This window comes from Capricornis sumatraensis, chromosome 4 (assembly GCF_032405125.1).
Source record: "Capricornis sumatraensis isolate serow.1 chromosome 4, serow.2, whole genome shotgun sequence".
In the NCBI taxonomy this organism is placed as follows: domain Eukaryota; kingdom Metazoa; phylum Chordata; class Mammalia; order Artiodactyla; family Bovidae; genus Capricornis; species Capricornis sumatraensis.
In genome coordinates, this window is record NC_091072.1 from 56,756,099 (window position 1) to 56,777,334 (window position 21,236).

General features: G+C 37.2%; 1 protein-coding gene across 1 annotated transcript in view; it reads left to right on the forward strand.

Annotated features, from left to right (window-relative positions):
• The window catches only part of METTL25 (methyltransferase like 25), a 115,668-nt gene that overhangs the window by 9,147 nt on the left and 85,285 nt on the right, over window positions 1-21,236 (forward strand). The gene's annotated exons all lie outside the window — the stretch shown is intronic.

Consider the following 21,236-nt stretch of genomic DNA (forward strand, 5'->3'; position numbering starts at 1 on the left):
GGGTTAATTTCCTTTAAAATTGACTGGTTTGATCTCCTTGCTCTCCAAGGGACTCTGAAGAGTCTTACCTAGCACCACAGTCGGAAGGCATCAGTTCTTTGGCACTCTGCCTTCTTTAGGGTCCAGCTCTCACAACTGTGTATGATCACTGGGAAGAGCATACCCTTGACTGTTCAGGGACCTTTGTGGGCAAAGTGATGTCTCTGCTTTTTAATGTATTGTCTAGGTTTGTCATAGATTTTCTTCCAAGGAACACAGGTCTTTTAATTTCATGGCTGCCGTCACCATCCGCTGTGAGTTTGGAGCCCAAGAAAATAAAGTCTGTCACTGTTTCCGTTTTTGCCCTTCTATTTGATGGGACTGGATGCCATGAGCTTCAAGTTTTGAATGTTGAATTTTAAGCCTATTCAACAATAGTACAATCTAGACCAGGATATTCACTTTTGAAGTATATCTTACCCTGTTAAATTTTTTTTAATGTAAGATATTCAATTCTACAAATGGTCAGCTGCCTCTAGTATTAAAAATGATTTTTATAATGTATGTTTGTAAAGGAATATTAATTTTTTATGTAAAGATTATGAAAAGAAGGACATTTCCCCATCATTACATGAAATTTACTGTTTGTGTCAAAGAAGTGCATTTTTTGCTTTTTGACCAGATTTATATCTTAGTAAAGAATTGTTAGCCACTCTGTACACTGTAATTTAGCTATTAAATTTTTAGACTGTTTAGTCAGGGTACAAATTCCAATTCTACCAACTCTGTTATCTTAGGGAAGTTTGTTCATTCATTCATTCAGGGAACATTCGCTTAGTGCCTGCTGTGTGCCAGTACTTTTCTAGGAGCTAATTTCTGTGTGGAGGAGGTGCAGGTGGAAGCAGGAAGACAAGCCCGAAGGCTATTAAGATAATCCAGGGTGGACTTCAGGTAATGGCCAGTTGAAGAGATCAGGCAGTTCCTCCAGCAGGTAGCAATGACAAACACTGACTAGATTATTATAGACAATAATTGGAAGTCTCTAGAAGATAACCAAATAGGGACAGAAATATGAGAATAGTGTCTGTTGAGCGATTGCTACTGATTGGGAAAAGCTGTGAGTTCATGAGTTTCTTGCGAGGCGTCAAGGGAAAATGACATCCTTCCCGGCTCAAGATGGTCGTGGCAGAGTTCAGATCAGAGCAGATGGGAATTGAAGAAACACCTTCTGAAAGGAGGGTGACCCGACTGAGATCTAAGATATGAATGTGAACCTGATCACTGGACTGCACACACCCACCCACACGCCGTTGACCCAGCTGCTGCTAAGTTGCTTCAGTTGTGTCCGACTCTGTGAGACCCCCATGGACTGCAGCCTACCAGGCTCCTCTGTCCATGGGATTCTCCAGGCAAGAGTACTGGAGTGCGGTGCCATTGCCTTCTCCTGTAACTGCATAGTGATACACTAATTCAAACTTACTGCTATGGGGGAAAAACACCGTTTAATGAGACATGAAGCAAAGCACAAACCCGACTAAGGGGACACATGCTGTGGACCACAGCAGGCGATGACCAGAGCAAGTGGGGGGACGGGGGAGGGGAGATGGATGGGTAAACTACAGCCCCGGGGCTGGAGGTGGGGGGACGACTAAGCAGACAACAGGATGAGACAGGAAATCAAAACCAATGATAAAAGCAGACACACGGTCAGAGAATTCCAACAGCAAGGAAAACATACAGAACTGTTGTTTTACAAATACTTGGAAAGAAATCAAGCATGAAGCCACAGAGAAATTGTCGAAGAATTTTAAATATCAACTAATTAGCCAGTGATGTAAATTATAAAAACAGTGTGTCAAAAGACCACAAAATGGACTCGTTACCACTTCACATGACCCAGAGAGTCCCACAGAAACGCTGACAAAGCCAGAGGGATGGTGACCCCTGGAAAAACAGAGCTCCCGGGGAGGTGTGTAGGCTTGCTGCAACTTTGACAGAGTGTGTTTCCCAAAGTGTACACAGCTTGGGTAGCAAAAATCAAAAGGCTCTTTGAATTCCTGTATCAAAGTTTAGAATTCAGGGCTGGAGGGATGACTGGAAACTTGGGCTGGGTCACCTTGGGAACAAACTTAACCACAGAGAGATTGAACCTCCCTCCCCCGCTACCCTGCCACCCGCAAGCTGACTGTCACGTGTACCCAAGTCTTTATCTGCCTGCTGAACTACACAGGCTCAGGGATATGCTGGGGAGAGGGTGCTGTAAATCAGCAGCTGAGCAGACACACTGGCTGCTGCATGGGGAAGGGGAATCAGATTTCAGTGTGGGTCCAAGCAACTTCTCTTTTCTTAGTAGAACAACGGCAACCAAATCCTTAGAGAAATAAAGCAGCCCCCATGCAGTAAGTTAACCACAATGCTGCTTTTCAACCAAACACTACTCAGTGTGCACAGAAACAGGATAGTGTGACTCCTGCTCAGAACACTGATTGCAAGTGAGCCCTGATGCTCATTGTAAGTAGCTGTGTTCAGGGAATTCAAAGTGTGACCCAAGGTGGGGGGGAATAAGTTAATAGGAGCTGATCCTGATTGGGCTTAGATGTTGGATTTAAGTGGCTGTTATAAATATGTTCACAGAAGCAGAACAAAGTAGCCTAATAATTAAAGGGAAACACAAGAGTTGTATGACCTCCCTTACAATTCTTTTAATTGGAAGAGTACATACTCATTGACCCATAATTATATTACTATTACACAGTGTTACACGTTATCTGTTGCTGATAACACGCTCTCACACAGCGTGTGGGTCAGCAATTCAGGAGCAGATGGACTGGCAGATCAAGCTTAGGGTCTCATGGTTTCACAGACAAGATGTTGCAGTTGCTGAAGGTTTGATGGAAGCTGGAGAACTTGCCTCCACAGTGTCTCACTTACACAGGTGACTAGTTGGTGCTGCCTGTCAGAACAAGGCCTCTGCGTCTCACCACGCGAGCATCTCGCAGGGGCTGCTTTCATGGAAGCTGCCGTGTTTGCAGATGTTTTTGTTTCTATCTGTGTTCATGATTGTGGACTTGGCCTGGTCATAGACTTTGTCTGGTATTGGTGTACTGTACATGTTTTCATATTTAATAGGGAAGAGTGTGGTCTGCGTGCCAGTGCCAGCCCAGCTATGAGTTGCTCTCTGTCACAGCTGATTGCTATTGTAATCTTTTTTTTTCCTTTTTCAAAAGAATAATATTACCTGTCTTACAAAGGTGTAGTAAAGATGAAAGATGATGTGATCTGGCTCCTGATACAGGACTGGGAATGTAGCATGGATTCAACAAATTGTGGCTAATAAATGATGAAGGTTGCGGTAATGTTGATTGTGATGGTGATGATATAATTAGGTCCTTCTTTCTTTGGGGAAAATATAGATTGTCAAGAACCTCTGGAAATGTATATGCTCCTATAGCAACCTGTATATCTCATATATTAACGCGTCATGCGGTTTTCATTGTCCACTGACTTCTCTGTCTGCAGTTAGATTAAAAAACACAAGTACAACATTTGCCTTTTTCGTTTTTGTGTTCTTAGCATATTGAACAGTTTCTGGCTTATAGATGAGTAAATTATTCTTAAAGAATGAAGTGAAGCATAGATCTATAAAGAGTGTTATTGAAGGCATTTCTGGAAATACAGTACTGAACTAGATAGCTGTTATTTCTGATATTATATTTATCATCATTGTTTTTATATGGCTTATTCTAATAGGCTTTATAACTTAATTTGAGAAAATAGAAAACAGTAACTATTCTTTCCCGCTGTGAAAATGCAGTACTGAAGATTATGGAAAGATACCCTGGGAATCTGGAGATAAAATCAAGGAAGGCAACATTTCAGGCTAAAATTTTTAAAAGTTTATTACATATATAGGTGAGATTAACCCTCTGCAGAAAAAAAAAAAAAAATCAATAGTGATACCTTGTAAGTACTTTACTAATAAACAAGTGTTCTATACTTCATCTCAGGGATTAAGATTTTGTTTTACCCACTTCAAGGGAACCAAACTGGTTTTTTTGGAAGTAATGATTATGTATGTAAATCTGTAACATTCTCAAGTGAATTATCTTTTGGTCTTCAGGAGTTAATTGGTCTTCCTAAGTATAGAGAAACCTTTCAAAAGCAAAACAGAAGAGGTATTCTGATTTAGGATAGCAAAAATAGTTTATGAAACAGAAATAGATCAATACTACACAGGCAACTCAACCAGCTACCCAGCTTGATTAAGATTTTCTTTTAGAATATCTGGCTTTATCTGCATTAGTTGCAGTTCTAACATTAGGAAAGAGTGTCCTCTCAAATAAATGATATGGGCTGTTGTAAATATATTTCTCGGTGTAAATTAATAAATTATAAAATCAGTTTCTTGTAAGTTTGCTTAGAATCAGTTGTCAAAAACCTATTCAGCTTTAAGGAAATACAGTTCCTGTGCCTGTAAAGCCAGCCTCTGTGACTTTGCCAAAGCCCAGGGCTGCTCGGAGACTCCGCCTGAGCCTCCAGGGCCTCTCTTGACTCTCTTCTTTCAGTCATATGCGGCATCTCCTGTTTCTTGATGTCATCACTTACATGATTCTTACCAGGCGTGGGTGCTGAATAAATGTTTAGAATTGGTTCCTTTTGGTGACCACCTGCATAATTGGTTTACTGTCATTTTAATTGAATAACACAGAAAGTTTTTGCCTATGATAGATTATTTCATTGAAGTTTCCCTTAAATTATTTTTATTACATCTCAATAGATTAAATTGCTTTTTGGCCATTCTAAGTATTTTTTGTTGTTGATGGTGATGGTAGTGATTATAAGTGAATTAAAATTACACTTACATTTAATTTGAAACACATGAAACAAAAGCATTTTGAAAATAGAAAGTGAGAACAGCAGAGAAATAATTAGTGTCATCTGTTTTACGCTGTTGTGTTTAACTTTTATCTTTTCACTCTCCATATGTATTTTCCTGAACTCTGTTTTCCCTTTTCATATTTCTTGGATCTTTTTAGGAGACTTCAAGTGTGGACATAATTTCACAGGACAAAACGATAGTGGCAAGTGTCAGCCCAGTTTCTTGGGTTGCTACTATAATTATGTGTTAAGAGTGAACAAAAATACAAACACATTTGTGGGAATGTGTTTGGATATTGGTCATCATTTTTAACTTAATCGATGTATAGAAAGTGCTTCTGATTGTTCCTTTTAGATGGGGCCATTTAGAACTTGAATTTATTTTCTAGTTTTTAATGGTTACCCGCCTCCCCCTGCTCCCACAGCTTCTGATTTCCCTCATATCATTCAGTTATTAAGAAGCTGAGTAAAACAAAGTTTATGGAGATTCCTCTTATCTATGGCAGTTTTTTTCCATCAGCCTATTCAAATTATATTTAGCCAATCTGAATAAATTTAAGTGTCTTTCATTTATTTAGATACTCATGTTATTTGTTTGAATTATCAAATCATTAACCTTTCACTGGAAATTTGCTGTTATGGTAACCTGTCTTCATAGTTTTATCATGATTTAAATTCTTCAGTTGAATTAAAAAAAAAAAAACTTGCCTAGAAGGCTTCATGTTTAATGGGGTCTACATGTATTTTTTTGTTTTTTTTACCTCTTCAGTGATTAAAAAGGTCCTCTATAAATGACATTGGCAATCTTCTTGTTACGTCGGCTCATAATCTGCCAGCTCGTCTTCCTCCATTTCTCTTGCATCTGCTGCTTCCCATAGCAAATAGTTCAGCTCCCTCCTTTTTCAATCTTGTGAAAAAATTTTAGCAATAACTTCCAAATTGTTCTCACTTTCAGACTATTTCAATTGCTTCTCCATTCAAACTGCTTTCCAGTTATCTTCCAGAATCATAGTTCTCGTCTTGTTATTCCTTTACTCAAAAGTCATCTAGTGGGTCTACATTTCCTATGAAACAAAGCTCTTCACCTTCGATGTTACCTGCTATCTTTTCTCCAGCTGGAACCTCAGCTGATAGTGTAAGAAAATAGGAGAGAGCATGTATAGGACATGGGTTTTGTGATTGTCACATACAGCTTTGAATCCTGTCTCTGTTACTCTAGTGCTGTGTAATCTTGTACAGGCTTCCCTGGTGGCTCAGACTGTAAAGAGTCTGCCAGCGGTGTGGGAGACCAGGGTTCGATCCCTGGGTTGGGAAGATCCCCTGGAGAAGGAAATGGCAACCCACTCCAGTATCCTTGCCTTTTCTGAAAAATTCCATGGATGGAGTAGAATCTTGTGTGAATTAGTAAAGCTTTTGAGCCTCAGTTTCTTCATTTAAAAAATGGAAATCATAATTACTGTCTGAAAGGGTTGTGTAGAAGTCAATGAGATAACCTGTTAAAATCTGGCACATAACTGAGTGGGCATTTAATAAACATTAGCCATCATTTCCATATTCTGCTTTCCTCACATAGAAGATAGACTGAGAGTCAGAAGATTGGGTTCTAGTTCATATCTGGCTCTGATTAGCTGTGTGTCTTGCACAGGGCAATTTGATCTCTGGTTCCTCTGCCTTTTCTAAAACCAGCTTGAACATCTGGAAGTTCATGGTTCACGTATTGCTGAAGGCTTTCTTGGAGAATTTTGGGCATTACTTTACTAGCGTGTGAGATGAGTGCAATTGTGCAGTAGTTTGAGCATTCTTTGGTATTGCCTTTCTTTGGGATTGGAATGAAAACTGACCTTTTCCAGTCCTGTGGCCACTGCTGAGTTTTCCAAATGTGCTGGCATATTGAGTGCAGCACTTTCACAGCACCATCTTTTAGGATTTGAAATAGCTCAACTGAAACTCCATCACCTCCACTAGCTTTGTTCATAGTGATGCTTCCTACCTAAGGTGTTCATTGGAAGGACTGATGTTCAAGCTAAAACTCCAATACTTTAGCCTCCTGATGCGAAGAGCTGACTCATTTGAAAAGACCCTGATGCTGTGAAAGATTGAAGGCAGGAGGATAAGGGGACGACAGAGGATGAGATGGCTGGATGGCATCACCGACTCAATGGACATGAGTTTGGGTAAACTCCAGGAGTTGGTGATGGACAGGGAGGCCCAGAGTGCTGTGGTCCGTGGGGTCGCAAAGAGTTGGGCGCAACTGAGCGACTGAACTGAACTGAACTTGCACAGGGCGTTGAGCTGTGCAATAAGGAAACATCAACTTCCTCATCTAAGAAGATGTCTAGGGTATATGTCAATAACTGAGGCAGAAGAAGAGCCAGCCTGTCTCATATGGCTTATAAACATCTCTTGAATAACCAAAATATATATATATATATTTTTTTTTTAGTTAACTCACACAAGTCTAGAATTGCAGCTTCTCTTAAAAGAAAAAAGATGTGGCTCCCCGAAGTTCTAAAGATAATGGCGTCTTGGTTTGTGGACTTCAGGCACTTTCTGTGTACCCCTGAAAATGTATTCAGGAGTTTGCTTCTCAAAGGAGACCAAGAACCAAAGATAGCTATGGATCATCTGGGTAAAAGACATCTAGTGTTGCTTCTAGTGCACAAAATATAATGACAAAGTTTTTACCTCCAGATTTTATTAGTTCCTCTTGTTAAAGCCATCATCACAATGAAGGCCTGAGTCAAACCGAATTTTTTTTTTAATCTTTATTTAATTTGTTACAATATTGCTTTTGTTTTATGTTTCGGCTTTTTAGCCATGAGGCATGTGGGATCCTAGCTCTCCACAGGGATCGAACTCACACCCCTTGCATTGGAAGGTAAAGTCTTAACCATCTGAAGTCCCCAAGCTGAATCTTGAGATGAAAAAGCCTATAACCAGTCATCATCGGATCATGTCAGTAAATGATTAAACTTCCCACATGATCTGACTCGAGGTCATCTTTGATTATGAAGATGACCGAAATAATAGGATGTCAATTCTGGATTTCTAAGATGCGTCTTCAACCACAGAGGAAGGGACAGTGTATAAGGGTGCAGTATTACCAACACTTCTCTTAGGCATTCTCTCGCCACCCATTTATCTAATATTTCTGCTGCCTTGTTGCCTGAATGTGCTGTGCATTTTTCCCCTCCCTCATTTTTTTCATGTAACTCTCTTTGCCTGGAACTCTCTCATGGAACATTATCTATTTAACTTATGCTAAATCTACAACAGAACTAGTCATTTGTATGTTGTTTTATTCCTTCCTTTATTACAGCACGTAGCATGTTGTGTTGTAATGACATGTTGCCTTCAGCCCTCTTATTCTGTGTGTTCCGGTATCCTAAGTGCCATGCGGTAGGCTCTCGTTAAATGTTTGTTGAGTTTAATAGGTTAGATAAAGAGTGTATGGGCATTCCAGGTAGATAGAACAGTGCAAGCAAACAGTGAAGGTGGAAAACTGTAAAACGTGGACAGTAGGAACATAAAACCAAGTATTCACAAATGTTTACATAGCTAAAGTCAGAGTAAACTATTGCAGCCAGTATTCCACACATCTATCATGGGGATGTTTGCAATCATCCATCCATGGGGACACTGGTTAGGATCCCTTAGTGGTGGTCTAGAGATGAAGGATGTGCCTAGTTTAAGATGATGGCAGTGAGAATACAAAGGAACTGATAGTTTACATTGTATGGAGAAAATAGGTAGTTCTTGGTGACTCTTTTTTATATACAGTTCAAAGAAATGGGGAAATCAAAGCTAATTTCAAGAGATTGATTGTGGGAATATCTTGAAGAATAATAATGAATGGTACCATTAGCAAAATTAGGAAAATCAGCTGAGGGAGCTGGTTGGGGAAATAATGCATTCAGTTCTAGATATATTGTGGTTGAGGTCATCCAAATAGAGATATTTAAGGATTCACATTCATTGACCCCAGCCATTCACAAACCACCTTAGATTTTTAGAATTAGCTCCCATGTTTTATTTGAGTAGTATAAATTATCACTGCTCTGGGCTACAAAGACCCAGAAGTGACTAAAGCGAATTTAATTCTATTGATATTTGAGAGGAAGGGGAGGGCAGTCCTGGAACATCTCTTCTCTGACCTCTGCAAGATCAATATTCTTCAGAACTTGCTGTGGTCATTGATAGACTTAAGAATAGCTCTTAAAGACTGTCTCTAAACCTTACAACCTCTAGGTGCCTGACTATTTTTATAACCTAATTTATTTTCGCAAAAATTACTTAGCATCTTCTTGTTTGTTGTGCAGTGGCTCCATCACTTCTGACTCTTTGCGACCCCATGGACTGCAGCATGCCAGGCTTCACTCTACTTCTGTGTTAGTCTAAGCATCTTCTTAGACTTAACACTGTGCTAGGTGTTATGGGTGAATACCAAGATGTAGAAGGCATAATCTGTCTTCAAAAATTCACATTCCAATAAGGAAGGTAAAAGACATGGTACTTGTAGTACAAAAAAAATGGGAAGATGAATGAAATATTCCTTTCTTTGGCAGAATTTTATTCTAGTGTCTTCCTATTTGATGTGGTCAGAGAATTACATTATTATATTCTTTCTAGATTAAGTGATACATGAAAATCTGCAGTCTGAGCACTGCCCAAGAAAATGCTTTTCAATCTTTTTTTTTAAAAAATTATTTAATTTCCAGCTATGTAAGACTGCTTTTATCCAAAAGTAGTTGATTTCATTTTCTAAATAAAATTTTTCAACATTGTTATATTTGAAATATTAAGCATCCTGCTCTAAGTATTTGAGTTTTTGTATTGTTTCACAGGTTAATTTTATAATTCTCCACAATAAAATTCTAATTCTTCCCTTCCCCTCCAGGCCCCTCACATGTCAAGCTGTTTCTCATTTGTTGTTTTATTCTTTTCTGTGTGTTTCTTAGGAATTTTTATGTTATTTTAATGACAGTTGAAGTAATCTTCCATGACAATTATTTTTTAATTTAAAAAATGACAATATTTTTACAGTTTATGCAGAATTTCACCACACATGGCTCTATCTTTGTCAACAGGTATTTCTCAAAAATTATTCTTAAGTGACTACTCTGTTGACTATGAAGATGTTATCTAAATACAGTGAATCTATCCTTTTGTCTACAAAGCTCCATTTATAAACTTTTCATACCCTTAATACTTTATAATATTTTCTACCAAAGACAGATTTAATAATGTAAATCACCTTAATACTCCAATATATGAAAAAAAGATATTTGGAAGTATGATTTTGTTACTATCTATTGGGAGGGTCGTTTTTAACCTCACAAACTTTAACAGTGTAATTTATTTCTATTTCTGCTTTTTTTTTTAAATCTTCCTTTCTTTCTTCGTGTTCACCTAGTGTGTGAATTTTTTTTTAATTTATATTTTTAGTCAAAAAGAAAATATGTGCTTCATTCTTCTGGATTAGGTGGTTGTATGTGTCATTTAGGCTATCTCTGGAATTACACAAAAAGATATCTACTTTACCTTGATTCAGTTCAGTTCAGTTCAGTTCAGTTCAGACTCTTACCTTCATTAGAAATTGAAATTTAGATTGTGCAAATTAAAACTATTTAGTCACAGAATCGGACACAACTGAAGCAACTTAGCAGCAGCAGCAGCAGTGTGATTAACATATATTTTGTCAAACGAAACAGACTAACCTGTATGTTTTGGTAGCTCATATTATTTATGTTTTTTTGTTAGATGGGTATTATCTAAAAAACTCACGACTAGTAACTTAGACCATCAACAATAAGAGAAGATCTGTTTAATACCAGAAATACTGGAAAGAAAGGGATTATCTTTTCAGAGTTGGGTTAATTTTAAAACTGTGAAATTTGTATTAAGAATTAATAGCTCTATCAGTGACTAAAAGAAGAATTCTAGGTTGTTTTAAATATTTAAAATGATCTCAAGAAGCCAGAGGAAAAGTACTTAGTTGAATTGTCTGCTATAGTATTAACACTGGGCAAAGTAAAAGGTGAGTAAACAGTAAAATATAGTGATTCGTAATCTCTTAGGTCACAGATCCCATTAAAAGGCTAATTCACATGAATGCTAAGTACTTCTTCCTTCGGAAAAAGACATATATGCTCACAAATGGACGTGACACTTTACAGACGGCTTTAGGTGATTCGTAAGCTTCTGTAGCTCTTAGACCTCAGGATAGGGACCACTGGTTGAAAGCGTTTTTAGTATTATAAAACTTTGTGACTTCATCTTGATTTAGACCAGTATTTGTACTCATTTTTTTTTTCTTGTCACTTTTTGTTCCTTATTATGATGTATATTTCTAGAATTCTCTTTAACCTTTATCAAGTTCTGAAACTTCCCATGTGAGGGGAACAGTATTTCAGATGTAACTTCAGAATATCTGACCAGTATCTTTAGGCAACACCAATGACAATTACTGAAACCGAATTCTTCCTCTTACTTGATGATTAAAATCAGAATGGTGAATGTAAATGTAAAGTTAGGTGGGCATTTCTTTTTTGCTTGTTCTCTTTTCTGCAGCCGCCTTGAATAATGGCCCCTAAAGAATAAAATTGATCTTTTTTTTTTATGAATTATACACATCATTTACAAGAATTAAGTAAAGAGCAAGATCTGCTGGAGTTATGGTAGGAACTAGATAGAGAAAGTGTATATTTAAAGCAAATTCCTTTTGCATGTTCTTTTTGCTGGGCAAATGATTACAACTGTATTCAGTTAAGAAATAGTAGAATAGACACCCATTTATTTTGTGCTAATGTTGAAATGGAGGTAATGGAATTTAGAATAAGAATAGCAGATAAAATTAAACTCAAGTTAATGAAATACACAATAGAGAAGAGTACAATTTTAAGGGAGAACTGTGACTTTTTACTCTCTCAAAATTTCTTAGTAGCAATTTAATTATATTTACAATTACTGTTTACTTGGGAAAAAAAGTCCTTTATTTTTCCTGCCTCAATAATAAACAAACTGGAAAGTCTTTTTTTAATTCTTGAAAGCCTGGAAGTCTAGGCCCAAGTCAATGTGTGTATAGAAAGGAAATATTGGTCTTCTCAGTAAGAGATCAATAGCAATGTTAATTACTAAGATACTGCCGTCCTTGAGGTATTGTGGGGCAGTGGAGCTTACAGTGGTGTTCAGAAAACAACAACTGAAATAGGAAATGAGATGTCTGTGGTAGAAACAAGAGAAGAACCAAGAGATTGATTTTAGCACTCACTGCAGTAAGGGTTCACTTTTAAAGCATTCTTTACAATGATCAAGCAGTTTTTAAAGTTTTAGAATCTAGAATTTATTTTGTATTTTACTAACAAAATCATATTTGATTTTTTAAATTGAATTTATTTTTCAGAAAATATTTACAAACATTTAATTTATCCCTCGGTGCTTCTAATTTTAAATGGAGTTTGAAGTTGTAGAATCTCATCATCTGTCTCTTGATTTTGGTTATTTTCTGAAAAGAGAGACTTCTGATAAAGCAAATTAGAGCATTATAGTAAACCAGACTTGACCTCTATATTAGGTCTCTAAGGCATGGTGAGGATTATAACCTAGCTACCAAATTTCATATCAAAATCAGTGAAAAGTATCATTGGTAATAATATTCTCTCTTGAGCTTTCAAGCTGATTTTAGGACATGGTGCCCACTGCTGACCATGGGCCGCCATGTACTGAGAAGTTCTTGCTTTCATCCTACTTATACTACAAAACCCAGTGCCAGCTCTTAGACTTGTGTCTCAAATTGCAGCTTACCTGTCTCTACGTATGTTTTCATTCTAATGACTAAGGACTTGCATCCAACTTCTAGAATCCAAACTTCCTTTTTCCCAGCAGGCCTTGTGTTTAGAAACTGTATTGGTCATTGTTTCAAGTTCTTCTCTAGTAGCCTATATGGTACTCTGGGCCTAATGTTTGAGTATTTTCTATCCCATGTTTTTCTAACAAAGTCCCAAGTGTAATGTCAGGAGGCTCAGTTACTTAATTTGGATGTAGTGGTTTGGGAGTTGCCTACTGTATTCTAGGATTTTTTGGATGAATGTATATGTACATAAATACATATATACATGTAAGTATATGTCTGGTTTGGTGGTTTAGTCGCTAAGTTGTGTCTGACTCTTACAATCCCATGGACTGTAACCTGCCAGGCTCCTCTGTCCATGGGATTCTGTAGGTGAGAATACTGGAGTGGGTTGCCGTTTCCTTCTCCAAGTGTATGTGTATTTGTGAATATTCTCATATTTGTACACATGCTTATGATTCCCTGATGGCTCAGTGGTGGAGAATTTGCCTGCTAATGCAGGAGACATGGGTTTGATCTCAGGGTTGGGAAGATAACCTGGAGGAGGAAATAGCAACCTCCATTTTCTTGCTGGGAAAATCCCATGGACAGGAGGGCCAGGCAGGGCTCATGGGGCCACACAGGGACTGAGTCCCTGAGCACACACACACGTATGTGCGTATGCATGCATGTGTTCCTTAAGATATTGTAAAGTAGATATTTGCCCCCATTTTATAGATGCAGGTATCAAGTCTTATAACAGATAAATAGATTACTCATGGCCATAGAGGGAGAGACAGTCTGAGAACCAGAATTCAGACCTAGTTCTTGCTTATTCATGTACCCATTGTAGTCATTGAGTGTCCTCTATGATAGGAGATCATTCTAGGTTTCCTCAAGACACAGCAGTGAACAAAGATTTGTGTCCTCTGGCATATCGCTATGTCAAATGATGATAAGTGCGATAAAATACTGATGAAGATCAGTGAGGAATGAGAGCTGAGAGAAGTTGCAGCTTTAAATAGGGTTGTCAGAGAAGTTTTCACTGAAATGGTGACATTTGAACAAAGACTTGAAGGAAGGAAGAGAGAGAACCATGAAAATATCTGAGGGAAGATGGTATCAGAGGAAAAGACAAGAGGAAGGCCTGAGTAAGCGCATCCCATGTGACATCTTGAAAGAATTGTAACTGAGAGTTACTGAGCTCTCTGGAATCCACACTGCACCTTTGTTGCCCCCGTGCTTTGTAAATAAGACACTACATACCATATATGAATCACCAGTCATTAACAAATTAGCTTTATCCGGTTCAGTTATTACTTTGCACGTAGTAGGTATCCCAGAATTGTTTATTTTTTAGCAAGTTTATTTTTTATATAATACCAAATCAGTTTCCTAAACTGCTGTTGTTTTGTATGCTGTTTTTATTTCCTTCAAATTAAAACTATGAAAAAGGTCTATTAAATACTGTGTATTTACTCTAAGAAATATTAAAAACTGATTTTCCTAGTTGTATAAACAACTTAATTAAATGTAAAAATGCTTTTGAAATTGTTCCATATACTTTATACATTTATTGTGATGTAATGTTGGCACAATAAGGATATGCATATCAATTTCTTGTTAATTATATCATTCTTTCTAAGAGCATAATTTAGTCTTGAGATAACATTTTTTTCATTTCATATGCAGCCATAAATTATGCTGGAGCTTTTGTAACAAGTTTCCTAGCACATAATTGAGTAACATATATTGATTTATTTTAAAAGGCCACAGTATATATTCTGTTTCTGCCTTACATAGATTATAGGGTTATGGGTATATTTAAGCATTCATAAAATTTAATATACCCCATGTTTAATTTTCATACTTCAGCAAGACAGCTTTAACTTTTGATTGAAGTCTGGTAAACAAGTATAAAAGATTGAAGCCTAAAGTCAACTCTTGGGAAAATGCTTTCAAATGTGTAATTAAACTTGCATCGACTTTAAGTTTCCATTTTAGGAAACATGTAAAATTCATCTCAACCAATGCTTATTGAGCATTGTACTTTGGAAGTTTTATTGCTAAGTAAAAAAAAAAAAAAATTACTATTTTGATAACAGTGGTGGTGTTAAGAGTCTGAACCATGGCAGTGATGGGCAAGTTAAAAGGGGGCAGTTCCAAATGCAGGACATTGTTCCATTAGGGTTAATGGGTGACTGGATATGTTTATTGAAGGAACAAGGAGCATTGAACATGATGTAAAGATTTTTAACGTCAGCACTGGGTGACTGATGCCAGTGTTAAACAGGAGAGGAAATAGGAGGAGGGAAAGTTTGGGTGAGCATAAGAAGGTTCATTTCAGTTTGGGGCCTTTTGAATTGGAGACATCTGTAGGTCATTATGTAGCAGTGAGTCCGTAACATTTCTATTGTTATTAAGAGGGCACTGTTAATATCTTCCTGAAACGCTGGACCATAGGAAATTTTCAGGCTGAGTGATTATAACAGTCGTGACCTTTGCCCTAAACCTTATAACACAGGTAAATGTCAGAATTTAGCATATAGCTGCATTTTATCTTACCTCACTTTCAAAGTGTTCTAAATCACTTTTGTCTCCCCTTGCGATTGTAAACATCAGGGCTGAGATGAGGATTTATGCTCTTCCAACAGGCTCAGCAGTACTCTTGAAGTCTTCACGGTGGCCTCAGTGATGACTACTACCACAGAATCTTAGAATTTGTTTCTCCCAGTGTGCCTGGTGGTGCCACAGTAGTAAATGCACTGAGGAATTGCTTGCATCCATCCATTCATTCATTTCCTACTTACTGAGTACCTGCTGTGTGCAAGGTGTTATAGCTTTCCACCTAGGCGTGAAACAGTGGGGGTGCATAGTTTCCACCAACAGAAAACCACAACAGCATCATAAAAACTTTAACTTTTCAGGGACTTATCAGTTGTTTTATATGTAGAAATTACTCTTTAATTTCTTAATCTTGAAATCACTTGTGGTAAAGAGGAAGCTGTTGGGGGGAGTGAGGACAGTGAAATGATTAAGAAGATAAAATGAGTTTGAACCTATCTTAAGATATTACCATTATTGATCTCTGCCAGAGAGAACTCTTGTTAACTTATTCTAACAGATCTGCCTGGAACTCTTTTAAATGCTGTCTTTCCTGATTTTGTTTCTTGTCCACCAAACTCACCACTGTGGAATGTTAATTGAATGTGGGAACACAGCCTTGGCCCACTTGCCTTGCTACTTAATGTTTGTGGGAACCTGGCTAAATTGTAGCCCCTCTAAGTGTTGATTTCTTCCTCTGTGAGTGTGGATAGGAGCACAATATAACTATCTGATAAGTCTTTTCCATTAAATATCAATTGTTTGGCACAGCGCCTAGCCAGCAATATATGTACAATAAATGTTAGCGGTAATAGTGATGAGGTAATTGTGCATCCTAACTCTGTCCTCCTTAAAGTGCTAGGTAATAGTCTAGTAAAATATCAGACATTTAGTTTTGAAATTTTATTTATATTAAATGTTAATATTATATATTCATTGATGGTTTCTATTTTATTTCTAGCTTTGAAACATTATTATTTATTTCTCTACTTTGAGATTTTCATAATCCAACATGTGTATGTATAACCTATCTTTCCTTGTACATTGATTTCTGCTGTAAAAAAAAGTACTCAGAGATATCCTGATCTCATATTTAATAGAATTAACTTCTTCCTTGTCTCTTTGCTGTTTTTGCTCCCTCATGCCCAAGTCTTGTGAGAAACTTCTGTCTTGTAAGAAACTTGTGTTTAATCTGTCTTATAAGAAACTTCTGTAGGTGGACAGAAAAATAAGAGTAGATAAAGACAAAGCATGTAATAAAGCAGAGCAGATAATTCCAGTAGAGGGAGATATTGGCAAAGTAATCAAGCCACATAATATGCAGGTGCACCGGGCATCAAATTTAAAAATGAAGCTTTTCCTGGGTACAAAGTTTAACTAATTGAGATTTAATTAAATAATAAGTTGAGTAACACTGTGGTTTCTGTTTTGCTAGTTGCCAAACCCAAACTCAGTGTACAGTTATCTGGGAATGCACTATGCAGACTGCAGACACCATTTCCATCCCAGTGGAACTTAAGTTTCAGAAATAGCAGTGAAGGTGACCGTTAACACCTCTCTTTCTCCGAATCTCTAAACATCTTAAATAATGGAAGTTACAGGTTGGATCATTTGAAAACAAGTCACAAAAGCTTTATTTTTGTAACTCAAAAAGTTTTTTTCACAGATTTCTAGATTATCTGAATAAACTGGTATAGCCTCAAACAACAGGACTGAATCAGAATGCTATCTTTTTTATATAAGTAAATTAATAAAAATATAGTATCTTTGCAACTTGGATCTCCAAATTTCTGAAATTACTAGGAGGCCTATAATTAAAAACAAATTAACAGCATTAATTTGACTTGGATGGGAATTTTTTCATATATTTTCAGTAGGATTGATTCAGTAGTTAAATTGCTTTGAACGTTTACTTTTCCAACAGAAACATCACATTTCTTTCTGTTGGCAACCTTGTCCAATAACTGACTACTTTAATAGTCCCTCTGCACTCTGAGATTTAATGCTCTTATTTCTATCACACTCTAAGAATTTGTAGCCCTGGTACGTAGGGATGTTGAGACTGCCCTTAAAACTGAGACTCAGTTAATAGTTGACTGAGTTTTCCCCACTGTATCATGCCTAAATATTGTGATGTAGATTTTATTACTTTTGGCTGCATTAGTAAATTCAGTTTGTAAAATGTCCAAACAACTTTATATAATATACAACATGTATTTAAAATAAACTTGTAGTAATCTTATTTCTACTTAATTGATTCAGAAATGGAGGTTATACATCTATGCTAATTTTCTTGTTAATTTAGTAGATATTGCTAATAATACTATCAACTTAGTTAACTTTCAAACAGTACTGTCTTAAACATGTAGTTTTTAGTTAGCATTCTGTAAACCCTCATCAGTTTTCTTGCTTTTAACTTTTTCCAGGAAGCATCATTGCTTTTCGTGTTTAAATAGGTTTTTATAATTTCATAGGTAACTTTGGAGGACCATCAATGCTAGAAAAAAAATTCATAGCATATATTGAGGTTTGTCTGGTAGAACCTAAGTTGTTCCCTAAATTGCACCATGCTTTTGTAAAGTGAACATTTTAAATATTTTATTTAACCACTAGATGTATTTTTTGATTATTAAAATTTTTGTTTTGGTAAATGGACTTGAAAATGAACTACTCCCTCCAAAGAGTTTCTTTGAGCTACTGCCTACAAATCAGAATGCCTTTTTTGAAAAAACCTTGATAAATAAATTAACATGCATTAAAAGTGGCTATAGACAAATGAAACTGAGCAAATAAAGAACAGATCTATACCATATATATTCATTGGAATAGGCAAGATTGCGCTGCAGTAATGAACCTAAAAACTCAGTGACTGAAAACAATGATGCTTCTTTTTCGTGTGTGCTGACTGCATGCTCCTTGTTAGCAGCAGTGTCTTTGTTGTCATATCTTGGGGACTCAGGTTGACGGAGGTTGTATTTTGACACGTCTTAACAATTACAGTTCTAGGCAAAGAAAGTATAGTGAATCTTTTGATATTTTTAAAACTTCTGTCTGAAAATGGCATAGTTCATTCACCTTGGGGAGATGCAGCCACATCTGAGTTCAACAGGGTGTATGATCCTCACACAGAGAGTGACACAGGGTGTTTAAAGAGTGGTAGTTTGCTCTGCTAAATCAGTGAGCATTGGGCAGCTATCAGTAGTTTCTATCTGAAGCTTAGCCAACGTCTGCTTTAAACTGACATTGGAAGAAAATAAACAGTTTTCACATAATCATAACCTGATTAATTTTAGAACTATATTGAGAGTTTATTGAACAAACACACATGCACACACATACAAACACACCATGGTCCAGTGAATCAAGGTGCAGGGACTTTTTTATAATAACATTTATACCATTGAAGGGCTTCCCTAATAGTTCAGTTGGTAAAGAATCTGCCTGCAATGCAGGAGACCCCGGTTTCGTTCCTGGGTAGGAAAGTTCCTCTGGAAAGGGATAGGCTACCCACTCCGGTATTCTTGGGCTTCCCTTGTGGCTCAGCTGGTAAAGAATCCGCCTGCAATGCGGGAGACCTGGGTTCAATCTCTGGCTTGGGAAGATCCCCTGAAGAAGGGAAAGGCTACCAACTCCAGTATTCTGGCCTGGAGAACTCCATGGACTGTATAGTCCACAGGGTCATAGGAATCAGATATGACTGAGCGACATTCACTTTCCCCATTGAAAATATTGCTGTTGTTCCTCCTGCAGTGTGGACAGGGTGTAACAGCATTGGATGGACTGACCTGCTTTAAATATATGGTTGTATGTCAGCCAGGATCATTCATAAATCTAATGACCATATTTCAGTTTAGCATGATTTTAAATGTTTTTCTTTCCTTCTTTCTTTTCTTGGTTTTTGAAAGACCAACAACAAAAATACCAAATTATATGTGGACTCTAAGTATGTACTTGTATAGTGTATTACGAGAAAACTAGCTGCTACGAATAAATAGCTAATAGTTTAAATAATAAATATAATGGAACCATTAGTGATATTGCCAAAATTCACACCAAAATGAAAATGTAATTTGTTGTAAGATCAATGTTTTTCATTTTTTTATAGTTTTTAAAAAGTTATTTATTTTTAATGAAAGGATAATTGCTTTACAGTGTTGTGTTGGTTTCTGTCATACATCAACATGCATTAGCCATAGGTATAAATGGAGAAGCTCTATATCGTCAGCAAGAACAAGACCAGGGCTGACTGAGGCTCAGATCATGAACTCCTTATTGCAAAATTCAGACTTAGATTGAAGAAAGTAGGGAAAACCACTGGACCATTCAGGTATGACTAAGTCAGATCCCTTATGATTATACAGTGAAAGTGGCAAATAGATTCAAGGAATTAGATCTGGTAGATAGAGTGCCTGAAAAACTATGGACAGAGGTTCGTGACATTGTGCAGGAGGTGGTGATCAAAACAATCCTCAAGAAAAAGAAATGCAAAAAAGCAAAATGGTTGTCTGAGGAGGCCTTACAAATAGCTGAGAAGAGACAAGAAGCAAAAGGTGAAGGAGAAAGGGAAAGATATATCTATCTGAATGCAGAGTTCCAAAGAATAGCAAGGAGAGATAAGAAAGCTGTCCTAAGTGATCAATGCAAAGAAGTAGAGGAGAACAATAGAACGGGGAAAGACCAGCAGCAGCAAGGGAACATTTCATGCAAAGATGGCTCAATAAAGGACAGAAATGGTATATACCTACAGAAGCAGAGGGTATTGAGAAGAGATGACAACAATACACAGAAGAGCTATATGAAAAATATCTTAATACCAGGATAAACATAATAGTGTGATCACTCACCTAGAGCCAGACATCTAGGAGTGCAAAGTTAAGTGGGCCTTAGGAAGCATCACTACAAACAAAGCTAGTGGAGGTGATGGAATTGCAGTTGAGTTATTTCAAATCCTAAAAGATGATGCTTTAAAGTGCTGCACTCAATATGCCAGCAAATTTGGAAAAAACAGCAGTGGCCACAGGACTGAAAAAGGTCAGTTTTCATTCTAATCCCAAAAAAGAGCAACACCAAGGAATGTTCAAATTACTGCACAATTGCACTCATCTCACATGCTAGCAAAGTAATGCTCAAAATCCTGTAAACTAGGGTTCAAAAGCATGTGAACTAAGAACTTCCAGATATCCAAACTGGATTTAGAAAAGGGAGAGGAACCAGAGATCAAATTACCAACATCCATTGGATTAGAGAAAAAGCAAGATAATTCCAGAAAAACATCTACCTCTGCTTCATTGACTATGCTAAAGCCTTTGACTGTGTGGATCTCAACAAACTGCGGAAAATTCTTAAATAGATGGAAATACCAGACCACCTGCCTCCTAAGAAACCTCCTAAGAAACTTATATGCAGGACAAGAAGCAACAGTTAGAACCTGATTTTGAACAACAGACTGGTTCAAAACTGGGAAAGGAGTACGTCAAGGCTGCATATTGTCACTGTGCTTATTTAACTTATATGCAGAGTACATCATGCAAAATGCCAGGCTGGATGAAGCACAAGCTGGGATCAAGATTGGCAGAAGAAATATCAATAACCTCGCATATTTGATGACACCACCTTTATGGCAGAAAGAAAAGAGAAACTAAAGAGCCTCATGATGAAGGTGAAAGAAGAGAGTGAAAAAGCTGGCTTAAAACTCAACATTCAAAAAACGAAGATCATAGCATCCAGTCCCATGACTTACGGCAAACAGATTGGGAAACAATGGAGACAGCGAGAGACTTTTCTAGGCTCCAGAATCACTGTGGACAGTGACTACAGTCATGAAATTAAAAGACGCTTGCTCCTTGGAAGAAAAGCTGTGACAAACCTAAACAGCATGTTAAGGATCAGAGACATTACTTTGCAGCAAAGGTCTGTCTAGTCAAAGCTATGGTTTTTCCAGTAGTCA